Raw genomic sequence first — 19,792 nt, forward strand, 5'->3', positions numbered from 1 at the left:
GGAGCCTGCTTCTCCCTCTGCCTCTCTCTCTGTGTCTCTCATGAACAAACACATTTAAAGATCCTTAAAAAAATAAATAAAAATGGATGTGGGTAGATGAAGGATTTAAGTATAAAAAAATCATAAAAGAGGTAGCAGGAATTACGTGTGAGCAGTTACCCTGCTGGGGGTAGGCTTCCCCAGGTGTCACGGCGAGTGTCCTGCCCACACGCGTGGGACTGGCAGCAGAGTCGGCCAGTCCTCAGCCTGGGACACTCAGCTCCTCCTTTAGGAACATGAACAGAGAGGGGCTGAGCTGATAGGCAGTGGGAGCTGCCACAAGGCTGTGGTGAAGTTGGGCCCCAGCCAGGCCAGGAGTGGTTCATAGGCAGACTTTTAAAGAAATAAATATCACTCTGGACTAGGAACAGAGCAGAAACATCAATGGCTAATGCCCAGCCCTGCTGAGTGCTAATGCAGATGCTAGCAGGCAGCAGGGTGTCCATCATCTCTGGGAATAAAAATGCTGCAAGGATTAGGGATAGTCCCCCTTCTCTCCTTAGAGAAGTTAAAAAATATCACTTAGCTTTTATGATGTTTACTAATAAGCTCCATTTAACTAAATCCACCAGTCAGTTCTCAAAATTCCCGTCTTTTTTTATTATAAGCATTCAATCTGTTTGATCACTCTCCTCCTCCTCCTTTCTTCCTTTTCTCCTCCTTTTCATTCTTCTTCTTCTTCTTCTTCTTCTTCTTCTTCTTCTTCTTCTTCTTCTTCTTCTTCTTCCTCCTCCTCCTCCTCCTCCTTCTTCTTTCTTCTTCTTCTTCTTCTTCTTCTTCTTCTTCTTCTTCTTCTTCTTCTTCTTCTTCTTCTTCTTTCTTCTTCTTCTTCTTCTCCTTCTCCTTCTCCTTCTTCTTCCATTTTTAATCCTTGCAATTCTTTCACTCTCTTCTCTTGAAATGCTTTCTTACTTGACTTCCCCCAAACCACCTCTTTCTATTTGTACTTCACTGGCCTCTCCTTGTCTTCTTTATTGGCTCCTCTGCATCTCCTCCACCTCTACACTTAGGCATAACCCAGAGCTTGACCCTCAGCTCTAGTTATTCTCATCTCTTATTTCATTCTTCCCCTCCATGACTCCACCCATTTCATGGCCTACCTACCACATGTTTGAACTCCAGGGCACACATCCAATGCTGCAAGTCACATCTCCATTTGGGTATCATTCTAAATGAATATTTCCAAAATGGGACTTTTGCTCTCTGCCCCCTCCCACCACATGTGCTTCTACCCCACATGGCCTAAACCTGTTCTTCCCAAGGTTTTCATGGTAAACAGCACCCTGATGGTTTCAATTATTAGAGTTGTCCTGGTTTTCTCTCCTTTCATCCACATCTAATTCATTTAGTTTTGTCTTCAAAGTACTTCTCATTTTACCTGCATTGCTTCCTGCCTGATTGCTAACTCCACTCCAGCCACACTGGACCCTGTGGCATGTCCCAAGCAGACAAAGGTACTCCCATCTTGGGCCCTTCTCACTTGCTTCTCCTGCCTAGAGTTCTCCCCTCTTTGGTTCCTTGCTCAAATATCACTTTTCCAGTTAGGTATTCCTTAAGCATTTTATATAAGATAATCAGATGACGACCATCTAGCAGAGCTAGAAAATTATCAGTCCAAACTCCAGTAGAAAAGCAAAGGACCCAAAGGGAATGTCTTCAAATGTAACAAACTGGGCTATTAATGAGCTGGATGATGCTAGAAATCAGTTGAAGGCAGCCAATTGTTTTTATGTCAACAAGAAATGCTGCAGTTTGGAATGTAAATGACATTCACATTGATAATGTGTAAGTCATGCTCCCTGACTGGCTAAAGTGGATGTTTAGTGAAGAGCTGAAGGTTAGCAATTGCCCTCACAGAATGCTACTGGCCAAATTTATCGAGAATTCACTAAGTGCCAGGCCCTTGCTAAAATGCCAGGCTCCTGCTAAACTCTTCAAACGTATTCTCTCATTTTATCCTTTATAACAGCCTTATAAAATAATTATCTCCATTTTATAGATATATTGAAGAGTCTAGATATAGTGCCTGAGGTGGATACAGCAGGAAAAAGAGACTTAAGTATGTATTAGAGTTATAAAGTCAATTAATAAATGGACCATTAATAAAAATAAAACCATTTTAAGAGGCGGAAGCAATGTACAATTATGCTATATTCATAATCTTTCAGAGAATATCTACTGTCTAGTGCTGATAAATCAAAAGGTGGAAGTATCAACACATTACCTGGGATCACTATAGATTTAGCCACAAGAACTAAAAACAGAAATGGAAGGATACTGTTTGGGGAGGGATATTTATTTTCTGTCTTCTGATCTCTGTACTATTCAAATTTTATTATCAGTGTGCATATGACATTTATAATACAAATCCTTCAAGTGTACAAATGGGGTATGAAACAGCAGCTATGGAGGCAGTGGAGGCATGTAGAAAGCAAGAGAGTCCCTGGCTGCTGGGAAAAAAGATGCCAATTACCCAGGAATCAGTACAAAAGGCAGTTCTAGAAACAGGGGTGGTCAATTCAGCTTAGGGTTCTAGAGAATGGTGTCTCCTGCCCCCTTCCCTCACTACAGCCCTCACTCAGTACCTGTGGGCATTGGAAGACACTTAACATGGAGGAGCCTAGACATGAAATCTGCAATTTTCATGTCTGTTTGGTACTTTCGGTAGTGATTATACATATGTACATACATACAAATCATGTACATCTATGTGGCTATGTGTATATCCTTACATTACACATGCCTGTAAGGGGAGGACTGCATGTTGTCCATCCAAAGACTGGCACTAGGGGTTGTTCAGATACAGCGAAGGCTCCCAAAAACAAAATCCTAGACCCTTTATCACAGAAACAGGCAAGTACACAAACTTCTACAACTGAATTCTTCTCAGCCCTGGACAAGGTCATCTTTCTATCAGGGCTGGATAATTTTGATTACATGCAATTTGAAACAACCATCTAATTATCACATAGGACTACCATTTTTGGCTCAATCATTCATGAAGCATTTGCACCCCAGCACAGGGCTTCATAGGTGGAATATTCTACCTCAAAACAAATTTGAGCATAGACAACTCTTCTTTTTTAAGGTAGCAAAGAGAACTGCTTTTTTGTGAAGACCCAGGAATTGATCATTTACCTTAAGAATAAAGAAGAAAGGAGATTTTACAGAAGATTGCAACTATTGAATCATTCTGTCATTAAATCAATTACTGCATCTGATTAGTTTTCCAGTAACACTTGGAGTAGAGAAAATGTTGTTGGCAAAATAGTGAAAATCTGGCAGCCCAAAGATTTAAACATTAGCAGCAGTTCAGAAACAAACAGAGGCAACTTAGTACAATGGAGAAGAATCTTTTGATCTAATTACTTCCGCTAGTAAACGCTGCCATTTTTCTTCCTACTGATTTATTTAGTTTCACAGCATGAGCTCAATTAATTTCTCTTTACTAAGAGGTTGTGTCAACTCATATCTTCACTAAAAATATTTTGAGATGTCTAACAACAATGCAATGCTTTGTTAATCCTTTGGTACCAGAAATTACCACATGTACAAAAAAAGGTTACAAATACAATACTTGGTATATAGAAGGCACTCAGTAGAGTGTTATTTAAATTATATAGGACATAATTTAATCATATCAAATGACTATAAACATCAGCAATAGCTTAGAAAGAGGGAACATGTTTAGACTATCCAATGAATAAACATAAAACAGTTGGATTAGATGTCAAGCCATGCAGAAAATTGTAAATGTGTGAATAATTCAACTTTTGAAAAAGGAGCAAATAAATCATAACTGGATATTACTGAAACTGCAGATCACTGTGAAGTCATTTTGTTTCTGCAGTTCTCCCCTTTCATGTATTTCAACTACAAATTCTCACCAAAGCAGTCTCTGTGCTTCTCCCGTGGAGAAACCTTCAAATAGAATCCAGAGTCAATAGTTTACTCTTCCCTTCAGCTACTGCAGACAATCAAATGGCTAGGTGTAAATTGATTCAAGCCCTACACAATTATCTATGTATCAGGGGCAAAAGTAGATGATCAAGGAAAATACTTATAGCAAATCCCAATGCTTGTTTTCACAACTCTGTTGAATTCATCCTAACCTTCCAAGTTTTGTTTTACAGAAGCAGAATCATCTTATAGCCACTATATCTGAAAACATTACTTGGAGTAATCAGATTTACAGCCTTAGCTGAAATTCCTGCTTAACTGAATAGCTTTACATTTTCTTAACCCTTTATCTGTCAGTCCTTAAGCAAAAGTACTCAGGAGGAAAGCTTTTGTGTATAGCAATGAGCATTGCGGAAGAATAGAAGAAAGGGGGCAGCATTTTTCTTCCTATTTATTTGGGGCATTTTATTTATTCTCAATTTGTTTTACCTTCACTCTTCACCAAAGCCTCTACAGATACTATGAGATATGTATACAAAATAAGAAAGGAGAGAAAATGATCAATTTAATAAAAAATCTCCATTCCAAAAATGGCCCCAAATGGTGTTACATACTCAGTTTCCAATGCTACACACTGGGTTCAAATCCCAACTTTGCCAGTTACTGGTCACAAAATCTGTAAAACAGAATAATATGGCATATCTCAGAAGGTTGGTGAGAAAAGTAGATAAGCAGTTATGAGAAATAAAGATAAAACTCAGAGCATCTACTATTGTTACTCAAAAAATTTTAGTCTTTGGAATATGGTTTTACTCTTTGTCTCAGACAAGTTGTAAATGGTGGTTAAAATTCCAGGTTAGGATACCAAAGCCTATTTTACTCATAATGTTTATAGCCTGGCATTAATAGTATTATAAAACCAACCTACCAATTTCTTAGGATTACCGGCTGTTACTTCTGAGAGCCAACCCCCATGCCCAATCTCCCAGACCAGACTCTTGCCTCCTTCTAGAGCCTCGGGATGCTTGGAGATGGAAAGTCCCTACCCACCTGTCAGGGCTGCATCAGGAAGAGGTGATCTTGATCACATGAGTCAGAAAGAACTCTGTGCCTTTCCTGCAGAGACACTGCCACACCGGGGTGTGGCTTCAGTACTCTGAATCAAGAAGCCCTCTGGGCTCTTGGGAGACTTCCAGAGCTTGCACCACTCTGCTGAACCAAACAAGAGCTAAGAGCCAGATCCAAGAATACCTTGTACCTTGAGCAGTTTGCCATCCTCTGTGCTCAATACTTAGAACACTGTAGGAAATCAATAAAAGTTAATTAGCTTAAAATTACAAAAGGCCCCTCATAGCCTCAAATCTCCTCACTGTGCCCTATTCTTTCATGTCTCCATGACTTGACTCAGTCTTCCTTTGCCTGAAATGCTTTCTCTCCTATTGCCTCCATGTGAGCACAGCCTATCCTTGAAGACCCAGTTCAAAGGCCACCCCCTCCCGGCACTATCTTCTGGCTCCCCAGAAGTCAGCCTCTCTGTGGTGGCACCCACAGCTCTCCTTACCCAGTCTGTCCCACCAGTGTGGCTTTGTAAGTACCATAACAGCACCTTCAGGCTTTCATGTGCTTGCTGCCCTATCTCCACCACTCAGTACAGTGCCCCAAACATAGTAGCTGTTCAATAAATGTTTGTTGTTAATGGGGGGATTTAAAAAGTGGGTATTCCTCTATCAACAAATGTTTATTAAGTATATTATAATTATACAATGTTCTACTGACACTGAAAAAGGTAGTCATCAAAATCCAATATGGAGCATAAAGACAGGTACATGAAATCAACAAAAACAAAGATCTACACACTGGAATCACTTGAGGACTGCAAACTACTGATGCCTTGACCTCCAACCTTAGAGTTTCTGAATATATCTGGGATTGAGCATGTGAATCAAGATTTTTAAAAGCTTTCCCTCCCCTGAGTGATTCTTCTGGGTGGCAGAGTTGAGAGTCATTGCTGTAGGATCACACAGTACACTACTTGTATCTCTCCTACAATACTTAGTTTATTCACCTCATTTTTTCTGAATCTCTTTACTAATTCCCCTACCACCACCACTTCTCACCAGATTCTAAGCTTCTTGAAGTCAGTTATCAAATCACTTTCACCTTTTTTTTAAAAAAGGATTTTATTTATTCATGAGAGACACACACACACAGAGGCAGAGACATAGGCAGAGGGAGAAGCAGGCTCCTCACAGGGAACCCCAAGTGAGACTCGATCCCAGGACTCTGGGATCATGCCCTGAGCTGAAGGCAGACGCCCAAACCACTGAGCCAACCAGGCATCCCAAATCACTTTCACTTTTTATTTTAATTTCCTATAGTGCCTGCAATAGGAATTTATACTTCAGAGGTATGTTATGTAAGAAGAAATACATATTTGGTCTTCATTCCCATTCCTGGCACAAAGCCTCCCAAATCTTCTGAATTTCCTAAGTGATGAGAGTGATAAATGTGTCTTTTGTTATGTTAATGATGTGGCTTTTGGAAAGCTGTTAGGTAATCTAAGTATGGTAACTAATTGCCTCGGGCCCCACCATGTAATCCATGTAATTAGTTGGAATTTTCAGTTCCACTCCCTGACCTCAGGGAGGGAGGAGGGGCAGCAGGTTGAAACAACTGCCAATGGCCAATGATTTAATCAATCATGACTATGTGGAGATGTCTCCATAAAAACCCAATTGGACAAGTTAGGAAAGCTTCCAAGTTGGTGAGCACATGGAGGTGCTTGAAGAGTGATGTACTCAGAGAGGATATGGAAGTTCCCTGGCTCTTCTCATACCTTGCCTTATGTATCTCTTCCATTTGGCCATCACTGAGTTATATCCTATTATAATAAATCAATAATCTATACTTCTGAGTTCTGTGAAATGCTCTAGCAAATAAATGGGACCCAAGGAGTGGAGTCATTGGAACCTGGGATCTGTAGCCAATTGGTCAGAAGTGCCGGTGACAATCAAGACTTGCTATTGGCACTTGGCATCTGAAGTATTGTGAGTGTGAGACTAAAAGAGAAACACAGGAGGATGACTGAGATTTTACTAAATGGAGGGGATCAGTAAAATTTTGTGGTATAAATGAGTGGATAGAACTGTAGGTAACTTGGATTTCAACAACCAGGAGTTAGTTGGGCCAAGAAACATTTCAAGAAATCTGAACCCCAACACGAAATTAAGACACTGAATTGGAGTGTTTAAAAAATAGTAAGTAATCAGGAATAAATGGGCCCTTTGAACACTGGAGGAGTCTAAGAAGAGCTTTAAAATGACAACAGACCCAACACAGAAGAACAGCAGCTACAAACCAAAGGACATTCTTTATGTCTCTGGCACCCTGGGCCAGCAAATACTTAAACTGTAGTACAGACTATCTGGAGGTCAGTACCATGGACAAGGCATCTCCAAGGAGTCATAAAGGAAGCACCAAAGGAACTGTAGAGAGACAATGGCCCTACTCCCAAATCACCAATCAAAACCATTTTCTTTTATTCAAAAAAACATGTAACATAAAGAGATTTTTGCTACTCTTCAGAAGAATGAGTAACATTAAGTTCTTCGTGGTAAGACATTTCAATGAGGAGCATTTGTTATTGAAATGACAGATCTAAATAATAAATAATAAAACAATTAATAATGAATAATTAAATAATAATTAAGATAATAAAATTTTATTGTTTTTGGCCCTGCTATGAAATTTCAAATTTATAACCTTTTTTTAAGATTTTATTTATTTATTCATGAGAGACACAAAGAGGCAGAGACATAGGCAGAGGGAGAAGCAGGCTCCCCGTGGGGACCCTGAGGCAGGACTCAATTCTAAGACCCTGGGATTCCATTCTGAGCCAAAGGTAGACACTCAACCTCTGAGCCGCCTAGGCATCCCTCACTTTCTAATATTTTTTAAAAATACACTTTTTATTGATTTAGCAAATGATCATATGAAACACTTAAACTTATTTTAATATGCCCTGAGGATGTAGCTGAAAAAAAATTCAAATACAGTAAAACAATGTAAAAGGATATTAAATCTAAATAGACCAACTTTTTCATCACAAAATTAGGGTTTCTGTTCAGACTGGGTGATGAAGATATGTTAGCATACTAGTGTACTAGCTACTCCAAAAGGCAAGATGATAACTAGTAAGTCTTGAGCCCTGCCTGAGTATCAGCAAGTATACTAGGGATTTCTCATTAATGTCATTTAACCCTTATCCATCCCACCTGCCCAGGTTGATGCCAGTGTCCTCATTTTCCACACAGAGATACTGGGTATTAGACAAGATGAGCAATTTGTCTGAGGTCACATAACTGCTAAGGACCCAAACTAGCATTTGGTCCATGTGACTCCGAGTTTGCTTTATTTTACCACCTTGCCATGTTACCAGACCTGGGCGAAGCATGCCATGATAAGCTATGCCAAACTGGATATTTCCTTTTTCTGCTACTTCCTAAATGCATTACAAATCAGAATAATATACAGATCATTCAGAAGTAAACTGCAGTCTGTGAAAATCAATTTTACTTAAACCAATATTTAAGCTATCTCATAATCAAATAACCGATCTTGCTGAGTGTATTAACTGTAAGGCAAGAGCTTTATATGTTGTTTAATAACCAAAAACAACCTGAAATACAGCCTCATTAAAGCCAGAGCTAATTTTTCTGTTGGTCACCTGATGCTCTTTTATTTATCATCATTATTTATATCTGCATTCATCAATACAGATTAATTGGCAGGCAAACATGAATATGGCTTCTAAATCACTTAATGTGATGCACTTAAATCACTTAAAGTGCATACAAATGATTAGGAAAAGCTGAGATTTTAATGTGGAAAAACTAAAATACTAGAAAACATATTTTAATATCTAAGAGATATTAAGTTTTCACTTTTCTCCTTCCAAAAAGCATAACATTACCTTGTAAATTGCATGTTATATGATGATATACTGAAGGGAGAGAGGAAACTTGTTTAAAGAAAAAAAAAACAGCCATTTTCTAATATCACTAGTAGAGCTTACAGACTGTTAATGTTAGAAACAAATAAACAATAGATAAATTCAGGAGTTAGAAACCTGATTCAGGGACTTGAGTCTGTCATTAATGAATGTCATGCATTTTGCAGAATTCTGAGACCAAATGCATGTGGAGCAGATGTTCTGATATCATGTTAAGAGCTATGAAAAATGGTAAAAAGCTAATATACCTCCAGATGGAACCCCAGTAAGGGAGGATTACTATATAATATGTGGTCTAAATCAGGATACTTGTGAGCGTGAAGGGATGCTGCTAAGCAAATATGCCAGGACAACCTTTGTAACCTGGAACTGTCTTGGTATGGTCACCATAATAGATGACAAATGCCCTAAATGCCCAAAAGGTCTTCAACTGACCTTCACTTTACAGCCTACTGAACTCTATTTACATGTCCTCAAGCATCTCTTTTCTCCTTTAACTACTTTTATACATCTTTCTTTTTTTGTTTTATTGAGGTATAATTGACAAATACAAATTGTATATTTTTAAGGTGTACATCATGATGGCTTGATATATGTATACATTGTGAAAGTATTACCACAATCCAAGTTGATTAGTACATCCATCACCTCACAGTTACCTACTTTTTTTTTTTTTTTTTTTGGTGTGGTGAGAACTAGATTTTACAATTGTATTGTATTGTATTGTAAAATTTAGATTTTACAAATAAATGAGATCTTGCAGTATTTGTCACTGACTAGCTTATCTCACTTAGCATAATGTACTTCTAGTTCATTCATGGTGACACAAAGGGCAGGTTTTCCTTCTTTTTGATGGCTGAATAATATTCCATCATGTATAAGGACCACATCTTCTTTCTCCATTCATCTGTCAAAAGATATTTAGTTTTTTTCCATGTCTTGGCTATTTACAATAATGCTGCAGTGAACAAAGGAAGGCAGAGAGCTCCCTGACATCCTGATTTTATTTCCTTTGGATAATTATGTATCTTTCTTAACCTTTACATATTATCCCTCCTTTTCATCTTCTCTTCATCTTTACTTCTAGTTCCAACCCTTCCTTTCCCTTTCTTTCTCCCTCCCTTTCTCTCTTCTCTTTCCATGGCTCTGTCCTTCTCCATCCATGAAGCTCTCTCCTTCCCTCTTCTCCCTTTTATTTATTTATTTTTATTTATTTATTTTTAAAGATTTTATTTTTTTAAAGTAATCTCTACACCAAATATGGGGCTCTAACTCACAACACTGAGATCAAGAGTCACGTATTCTAGAGGCACCTGGGTGGCCCAGTGGTTCAGTGTCTGACTCTTGATCTCAGTTCAGGTCTTGAACTCAAGGTTGTGAACTCAGACCCTGCATTGGGCTCCACATTGGGTGTGGAGTCTACTTTAAAAAAAAAAAAGTGCTGCATGCTCTACTCGCTGAGCCAGCCAGATACTCCACCCACTCTTCCCTTTTATGATGAACTCTCTTCTAGATTCTGTATTGCCTCCATCCTGCCAAGCCCATCCCAATTTGCCATTACCTGGGACTTAAATAAAGGTTAAAATGTTTCATGTTTATTGAATAGTTTTGTGTTTTTTGTTTTTTAACTTAAAAGCAGCTGAATTGGACATTCATATTTCTTTTTCTACAAAAAAAGGCATTTTGGTAAGTAGAATAGACTCCTCAAAGATCTATACCCAAATGTCTGAACCTATTAATATGTAAATGACATGGCAAAAGGGATTTTGAAGACATGATTAATGTATAGATTTTAAAAGAAGAAGATCACTTTGGATTATCTGGGTAACCTCAATTCACTTAATGAGTCTATAAAAGTGGAGAAATTTCTCCAGGTAGAGACAGAAGAGACATGGCAAAAAAGAGAGTCAAAGACATTCTAAGCTTGAGAAGGATTCAAAGCTGTTGCTGGAGAGGGTCATGCGATGGAGGAAGCCATATGCAAAGACCAGAGAGAGCCCCCAGTTGCCAACACCTTGATTTTGGCTTTGGGAGACTCTAAGCGGAGGACCCAGTTGAGGCAGGTTGTATCAGGACTTTCAAGAAGTATGAGATAATAGATGGGTGAACTATGAGATAATAGATGGGTGTTTTAAGCCACTAAATTTGTGGCAGTATGTTACAGAAGCAATTGAAAGCTAATATGGTATATATACATTATATTTACCCTGTTTGATTTGGGGAGGAGAGGTGGCTCTCATAAATAAAAGAATTGCCTCTCTCATTTTTATTTTAGGCTGTTTGGACATATGGTGCATGTGCTAATTGATTTTACAATCATTGTCATGTTTTCAGATCAAAGGATAAACTTAGTAATCTAGAGGGACTCATTCTCAAAACACACATCATTACTGTCAACACTTAGCTGGTTATCATTCTCACAAAATTATCTGGGAAAAACTTCCTCATTTGTTTTTTTTTTTCTAAATACTTCTTCATTCTTGTAACAGATGTAAGCAAAACATTTTGCTTCTTCAAGCATTCAAGGGATATACTATCCTCCACCACACTACCAGAATGTAAGAATAATTAACCTAAATTTATAAATAGAACGGGTTGTTAGACCCATGATACAGAAACAACTAGTTGATTCTGCCCTATTGACTCAATTTTTCAGTCACATTAACCTTAAGAAAATTCTTGCGCCTTATAACATCAAACAACATCAACAGCAAAAATTAAAACAAATTAAAAGTTTTGCCAGTTTTCTCTGGTAAAGAATTCCTGTTTTTCTTCCCATCTGCCCCAAATTCCTATAGTAGATATATGGCAAGATAGTCTATGAAAATATGAATTTATATTCTCATTCCTGCTACTACAACAGGATCTAGGAGAAATAGGCATATTTTGTAGCCTCCCCCCATCTTCTAAACAGAACAAACTCTTGAGTTCCGAGTTCAGGGCCTTCAGAAATCTTAGGTTTAGGAGATGAAAATAGACATTGATAGAACCTTTATCCAGGCCTTTAAGTCTATTATTAGACAAAAAACTGGATGTGGCTTTGAGTCAAAACTAAAAGAAGAGAGTAGTGTAAGTGCCAGGCGCTGCCTGTTTTCTGTCCAGTATGTCGGATGGGATGGTCTGGGATGCTGAAGCCTGAGCATAGGAGCTATGGCCTTCGTTGATGTGGAGAATGATACTCAGGTCCACATTTGGTACTGTAGAAGAAGGGCCTCCTTCCCTGGAATTGACCACAAGTGCTTGAACAATGTGCATGTCAGTAACCGCAACTGCCTAAAGAGTTGGAAGCCCTCCTCAATTTTTTAAACTGCACAATACCATTGGCCCCTTAGGCCATTCTCAGGTGCAGAGGCCTCCAATAATGACTGGTATTGGATCTCTGGCTACCCTAGCAAACAGATGCTAAAACAAAGATTTAATTAGAAATAGAAACATAAAGTAATGTGATGTTTTTGTATATGATTGTTGCAGAGAAATTCATGCCAATTATGTGGGTATGCATGGATGGGTAGTTGAGAGAGAGAGAGTAAATGAAAGGGATCCAGGAAATTAGTTACTTTAAAAAAATAAGGAAAGTGGAAAGGGCCCTGCTTCCTCCTTCTTCTCAAGGTTTTCTCTGTTGTTTGTGTTTGCTCATGTTCATGGGTATTTACTAGACACAATCAAGCAAGATTGCAGAGAAGCTTGGATGAAGACCAAGGAAGAAGAACTTCTATGGCTCTGATAGAAAACATAAACCAATACTAATACTGAGTTGTAGTGTGCATGCAGTCCTTTCCATTTGGCCAATTTTGTTTGCTGGAGACAATTTGTGATGTGTTATGGGAACATGTGGCTATGTGTTTTAGTCCTGTGACAAAGTCAAATCAGTGCTTAGGAGCTGTCATGACTCTGTTGGGCAGGTTTGTGCTGCCAACAGAAGAGGCTGAGGCTGACACTAAACACCATGATGTTTTTCCACCTCCAATGTCAATGATAATTTCAGTGCTGATACACCCGGGTAAATACACTGCTTGTGATAAATCAGCTGCCTGCTTATTTTCTTCATTAAATATCACACACACACATACACATACCCCCTCAAGAAAATTAAGCCCATGAAGATACTTTATTAGTAGAAAGTCACAGCTGACTTAACTTTCAAAAGTCAGGGAATTCTAAGTTCCTTCTACAACTTTATCTCATCCCCACCACGTAAGCACACAGTGAAGCATGAAACCTAAATATGCAAATGGAGTATCTTTTGTACAAAAGGGACACATTCTTGCAGTGATGACTTAGCCATCTCTTGCTCTGTTTCTTTAAAATTACTTCCACCAGAGTCATACTCTCATTCACCTCTCTTCCAAATGAGCTCTTTCCATACTCCAAACAAACTTGGACTTAAGGGGAATATTTCATTCCAAGAAGAAGAGTCAAGGCAGAAAAAGAACGGCAGGGAAACTTTCAGGTGGGACTCCCCACAGCTCCATTCTACACTCCACTGCAGCCAATCTGGCCACCATCTGCCCACACTGCTTGATTAATTTTTACTCAGTCTCTTTGCAAATATCATTTACACCCTTTAAAATGACTTGACCACTTTTCTAACAACTCACATTTGTCACCTCTCGAACTCTAGATCAAAACTCACCTTCTCCAGAAAGCCTTTTCTGATTTAACTGTTTCATGAACTCTTCCAACACATGGGCATCCAGTTAAGAACAGAATCTTTCACCTTTGTTGACATGTAGCTTTCTAAGTGAGATAAAGCACAGCTAATATTAATTAGAGAGTGGTTGGATGACAGTTATCACAGCAAACAGATCAGTCTTAGATGAGTAATAATAGAGTAGGACTGTATTTTGTTCTACATTAAATACAATGTTTAGAGTTTAATAAGAACTCTATAAACCACAAGCTAGTAGGCCTCTGTCAACTATGTGTTTTGTTAGAGAAGGAACATAGATTAGATGAGATAGCACTGAGACAAGATAGCTCTGAGATGAGATGGCATGAAATACCATTGAATGAGGATCCAGGAGACACAGGTCATTCAAAATCCTGTGACTTGATGTTTGCCTAGTTTTTCTACACATTTAGAAAGGAAATACGTTGAAAATGGGCTTGTGGCCCTCCTTTCCCAACAGAGATGTATCCCATATAATGCAAAGCTGGCTGACCATCTGCATATATCCGCATATATCAGGCACACTGTAAGTATTTGTTACCACATTTTTGCATATGTAGTTAGGGCCATTTAGTTTTAGTGGTTTTAAAAGGAAATAGGCAGGGTGTACCTAAGTGGCACAGTCAGTTAAATGTTAGAGTCTTGATCTTGATTCAGGTCTTAATCTCAAGGTCAGGAGTTCAAGCCCTGAGTTGAGTTAGGCTCTGTGCTGGGCATGGAGCCATCTTGAAAGGACATAGACAATATTATAATTGTATAGCCTGCAGAGCTTGGAAGAATTATGGAGACTACTTAGCCTAGAATTTTTATTTTATAGAGGGAAAAACTGAGGTCAGGATGGCTTATTCAAGAACAAAGCACAAATAAGTGACTCCTAAGGCACAGAATTCATGCTCTTGTACACTAGTCCAACATTGCTCTTAAGAGTCCCCTTATAGCATGTAACAGGAAATCAGGGTCAAGTACTCAGTATTATAATATAAAAACTTCCAAACCACCAGGGAAAATTGACACTTAAATGAAATCATGTTTGTGTGTCTATTGTCAAAACCTTTTGCTTGATGACTTTATTATATGGGCTAAATGTTTTGCAAAATATTTTAAGATGTATATTGTTTAAGATTATATTTGGCTGAGCATATCTAGAGATCTCCAAGTAATAATTATGGTTTAAACAAAAATGATATTAATTTTTCTATCGCCTAAAGAAGTCTAGCAGCAGGAGGCCCAAGACTGGTATGCGCCATGTCCCTTATGCCCCAGTCTTTCCCATATTACACTTGAGCTCCAGTTGCCCCTGGAGCTTTATCCATGTCCTCTGAATTCATCCAGTAAGAAGGAAAAGGAGCAGAGAAAAGGCACACCTCGCTCCTTTAGAAGCTCTCTTGGAGTTTGTGAACAACAGTTCTGTTTACGTCATCTTAACTATAACCTAGTCATGTGGCCCCAACTGGCTGCAAAGGACTCTGGACCACGTAGTGTTTTATCATGGTGGCCATGCGCCCCCACTAATATCAGCATTCTGTTACTAGGCAAGAAGGAAAGAGTAAATATGAGGAACTACCAGCATGCTTTTTCACAGAATCTCTGCTCAACAAGCCTTTCTTGATAAATTCAAAGAAGGCCTTAATATTATGCAAATAATCCAGGTACTAAAATAGACTGCTGTGATTTATAGGGATAAAGTAATATGAACCAGCACAATGACAATCATTTTAAACACATTTGTACATAAGGAATATTTTATTAGAATGCAATTATTATAAGTTCACATCTTTGCCTTACTGATACTAACAGCAGCAAAATAATCCCAGGGCTATTAGAAAATCTTTCAAAGGGCAAGAAATTAGTCACCAGGTCATGATATTTGTCAAGAGAGCTTATAACAGTGGGCAATTTCTCCAAGAGTCTGGCCAGCCCCTTCCACCCAACTCATCTGCCTCTTTCCTACTCCCTTAAACCCTGCCAAAGGTCAAATCATTGCCAAGGCAACTGAGGCTCTTCATTCTCCCCAGCTGATTCTGGTTGCCTATGTCCAGACAAGTATGTCAGAGGAAGAAGTCACAGACTGAGGTTTGGTTTCTGCTCCTGTCACAGTATGCCCTGTGTCTTGGTGTCTATATCTAAACTACAGAGATTAAAATTGTGGATTCTTCTGTTCTATTCCTTATGCTGGGGACACTACCTAGAGGGGTCTAGAAACAATTTCACTCAAAATTTAAGTTTTAAACAAATGCAAAATGTTTTTTTACATTGGACCTAGTATGTCCCTTCCCAGATAGCTGTTCAGCATAAAAGCCTGATCCCCGCATGCATATAGAAAACCTGCATTACTATCAGCCCAAAACTACTGAAACACTATCTCAAAATGAAACTAGTATTATTGGAATTGTAACCAAAATCAATGGAGTACTTGTTCTCATAACAACCTGGTTCCTTCTCTCTTGCTCTGACCTCCAATGTCCCATTGTCAAAACTGAAGAAACTAAATATCCTTCAATCTGCTTCGCAATCAGTTCTATAAGTGACTATGATCTTTTGGATTTCTGAAGGTTCCTTTTAGCTACGAATTGACTTTATATTTCTCAAGTTACCTAACTTCTCTGGATCTCTGTCTCATTTGAAAAAACTGACTGCTTTACAAAAGATAGTCCTCAAAGCATGTTCCAGCTCAAATATATCCCATGATTCTACCGTAGGATTCCCAAATAGCAAGGTCACAGAATGCAAGTGAAGCTTTAAACTCCTTTTGCAATGTCTCAATAAGAACTACAGCCATTTAAAAATAATTTGACAATTCTTCCGGATGAATTCTTCTGAAGAAGAAATCGTTTGTATACATCATCCTGTCTTATCATACTTTCACAGCTGCTGATGAGTGGCAATTCTCGAAGCCATTTTGGGAGACTTGGTGAAATGAAAGTGATATAGGCTCCCAGGTAAGTACCAATTAAAATTATTTCAAATCATTTAAAATTGAGTGTTATGTAATAGTTTTAGAGTACTGCTTTTGGATGAACAAGTACTTCTTCTTTTTTCAAGGGGAAAAGAATCATCTTGGTTCACAACTATGCAAGATAATCTGACGTCAAATACTTATGCAATACATACTCTAGCATTCAAGTTCAGAGAAGGGGCAGCAGTATAGAGAAGAGCACAGTCATTTTCCATTTCCCTTTTTTTGCTTTTGCTTCTTTTCCAGAATCTGTGAGTGCCCCACTTGGATTCAGAAAAACAGTGTCCAACTGGACAATTCCCAGTGCTCCCCTCTTGAGTTGGGCCGCTCCAGCTAATGACAAGTGATACAAAAGCTTTAACATTCAACCATTTGTCCATTTGTCCTTCAAATTACAATGGTAAAATGTAGTTTTTCTAGAGCTCTCTAAAGTGGTTTAGATTTCTCACCCTCGACACCCCCCCCTTCAGTTCTTCCAAATAGACCTGGACAAAAAAAGAATTGTATTTTAAATAGAATACCATCCAAAAGTGAGTGTGGGAAACTGCTCCTCCTAAGAACCAAAGTAATATTTGCAAAAAAATATTGGCAACGTAGTGTTTGCTTTTGTACATTCAAAATGTCACTCAATACCTTGCATACAGTACTTTTATAGCTGAAGGTAATGTGAATGCTGGCTACTGGGAAATCACTTTCTTAAAGTTTTGCTTAAGGGAAGCAGCTTAACTTTAAATACGGCACCCCACGGGAAAAGGGGAGTTCCCAAAAGACTTCATTAACCTTTATTAATTCCAGTGTAAATTAACCTCCAGGAAAGATTACACCCTGCTTGTAAGCAGGTTTCCAAAGGAAGATGCTGTTCAGTTAACTGACCAGGAGTGTGGAGACTGGGAATTTAAACTTTGTGCTGCTTATGCAGCAAAAACATTTGCAAAACACAAAAATCAATTCCAAGAAAGCCTTCTTAATTGAAATTTCTCATTTCAGATTTTTAAATTTACCTTAGGACAAAATGTTACCTTAGTAACATTTAAAATGCACTAAAACTCATTTTTAAATAAACCACATTCTTGTAAGTTTATATTTTCTTGCATTGTGAAGATAACTAATATAGTCTCTTAGGAACATTTTAAATTTTAATTCTTACGATCTGTTATTTTTATATAAAGTAATAAGACTTTAGTTTTAAATAATGTGATCTTGACTGTAACTTTATGCTTTTTTCATATATAAAAATGGGAGATTGAGACAACAAAATCCCTTACAATCCCTTTAGTTGTAAGATCTTATAGTTTAGAAAAAAAAAAATCTTTTCCTCAATTCTAACCCTCTCAAATTTCTGTTATGCTTATATCATCTACTTTACAATAATCATGTTTTAAATTTATAAAACTACTTTTTTCGAGGCACTTTCAAAGCCATTATCTCACTACTCATTGGAAAGATATGGTTGGGAAAAGGGATCTTCATATTCTCACTCCATGTTTTTCACTGACAACTGCTAAGCCTAGGGAATTTATCAGAGCCATAAAATCCTGACCTGGAAAGGTCACTTAATTTATACCTTTTAGCAGCCCTCAATAAAGCTAAGGATCAGAACAACACTGGATTTTTCACACTTCATCCTGTGCCTCTTGATTAAATCAGACTCTAAGTGATTTCTTTCTTTTTTTTCTTTTTTTTCTTTTTTTGGTGTTATCTGCTAAATGATTTAAAATAGCAGAACTAAAGTACAATGCATATCCCTTCAAGAACAGAAACATGACAGGCTACAAATAATGGTTTATTTCAGAGTAAAATCTCACCAAGGAACCTAAGTGGATAATAGCCTAAGGAAGTTTCAAATGTGAGATGGCTCAAATTTGAGATGGAGAATTATGAGTGGCCTATAATATGGAAATTGGAAGCTTTCTTCCATACACATTCTTTTTAGATTTTCCATAACTTATTCATTTACTTATTTAATAATTGTACTGTTATCAGCTATCCCCAGTGTTTGCTGTCCTTTTGGGGATACAGACATGAAAAGTAATCAAAAATAGCTAATATTTATCGAACACATAGTATGTGCTTAGCTATGGTAAGCGTTCTGTGTATAGGTAAGGCCAACATAAGGTCACCCAGCCAGAAAATGGTTGTGTCTAGTTCTAACACGCATCTGTCTGCCTAGAGGCTATGTTGTTAAGGGCCTCTCATTATAAGAGTAAACTTAGAACCACTGCCTTGAAAAGAATCACCTAGATCCAGTGAGCAGGATGATCCATTCATTCTTGCCATAATGTGATACTGACTTTAAATTGTTCATTTCTGTTAACTATCACTATTCCATCCTCCACCTCTCCCTCCAAAATAAAACACCAGCTCACAAGCCATTTCTAGAAAAGCTTTTTTGAAGTTCCTTGCAAAAAGTGCTTGCTAATGACCTGGTAATTGTTTTATGTCTTTTAAAACGAAGTGTGAAGTCACCAAAAAGTCACAGAAATACTGTAAAAGCTTTGGCAGAATTTATGGTTTCCCAGGGGGACTACATCATACTGGAATTGGCAGCTGCATTCTCAGCTTTAAATAAATAAAGGGACAAAGAAAAGTAAGATCCTTATAGTCACTACTTGAGTTTTAAAAATAATTCTCATGCAGATGCAATGAAACAGGCACTGACTAGGAGAGGGTGAATTTACAAAACTTTCTGGAAAGCAATTTGCATTCAGTCTAAAAAGATGCTTGTCCTTTGGCCCAGTAACTCCATCTCTTAACTAGAATCTGTTCCAGGGAAATAATTAGATATTTGGACCAAGGTATATTTATATGCATGTTTTCTAACTCTTAATAGAAATACCACAACATTGAAAGTAGTTTATAAACGTGTAAGAATATGTAAGTGATTATGTATATTATAATACATAATTTACACATCAAGTTTTACAGCCATTTTATGTGATCTTTTCCAAATAGTGTTATGATATGGAAAAATATACAAAAACATATAAACCACTGTATGCATGAAGACCTTTTCTAAAGATTGATTATTACAGAAAGAGGGAAAAGGACAAGATTAATATGCATAAAAAAGAACTATAATTAAACAACAAAAAAGTAACCAAAGTTAGGAGTCTTTATGATCTGTCTCCCTTTCTGATACTTCCCACACATTTCTTCTCCCTTCCCTTATATTCCCTTTCACTATTATTTATATTCCCCAAATGAATGAGAACATATA

General features: G+C 37.8%; 1 long non-coding RNA gene across 2 annotated transcripts in view; it reads right to left on the reverse strand.

Annotated features, from left to right (window-relative positions):
- Nucleotides 1–19,792, reverse strand: part of LOC125753416 (uncharacterized) — a 132,342-nt gene that overhangs the window by 1,438 nt on the left and 111,112 nt on the right. Inside the window, exons 3-4 of one of the 2 annotated variants that reach the window (XR_007405185.1) lie at nt 13,584–13,687; nt 4,554–4,615 (exon numbers count right to left, since the gene is read on the reverse strand). This is a non-coding gene — a long non-coding RNA (uncharacterized LOC125753416). The remainder of the gene's footprint in view (nt 1–4,553; nt 4,616–13,583; nt 13,688–19,792) is intronic. The other variant, XR_007405186.1, reaches the window with a different exon arrangement.

Source organism: Canis lupus, chromosome 2 (genome assembly GCF_003254725.2).
Source record: "Canis lupus dingo isolate Sandy chromosome 2, ASM325472v2, whole genome shotgun sequence".
Classification (NCBI taxonomy): domain Eukaryota; kingdom Metazoa; phylum Chordata; class Mammalia; order Carnivora; family Canidae; genus Canis; species Canis lupus.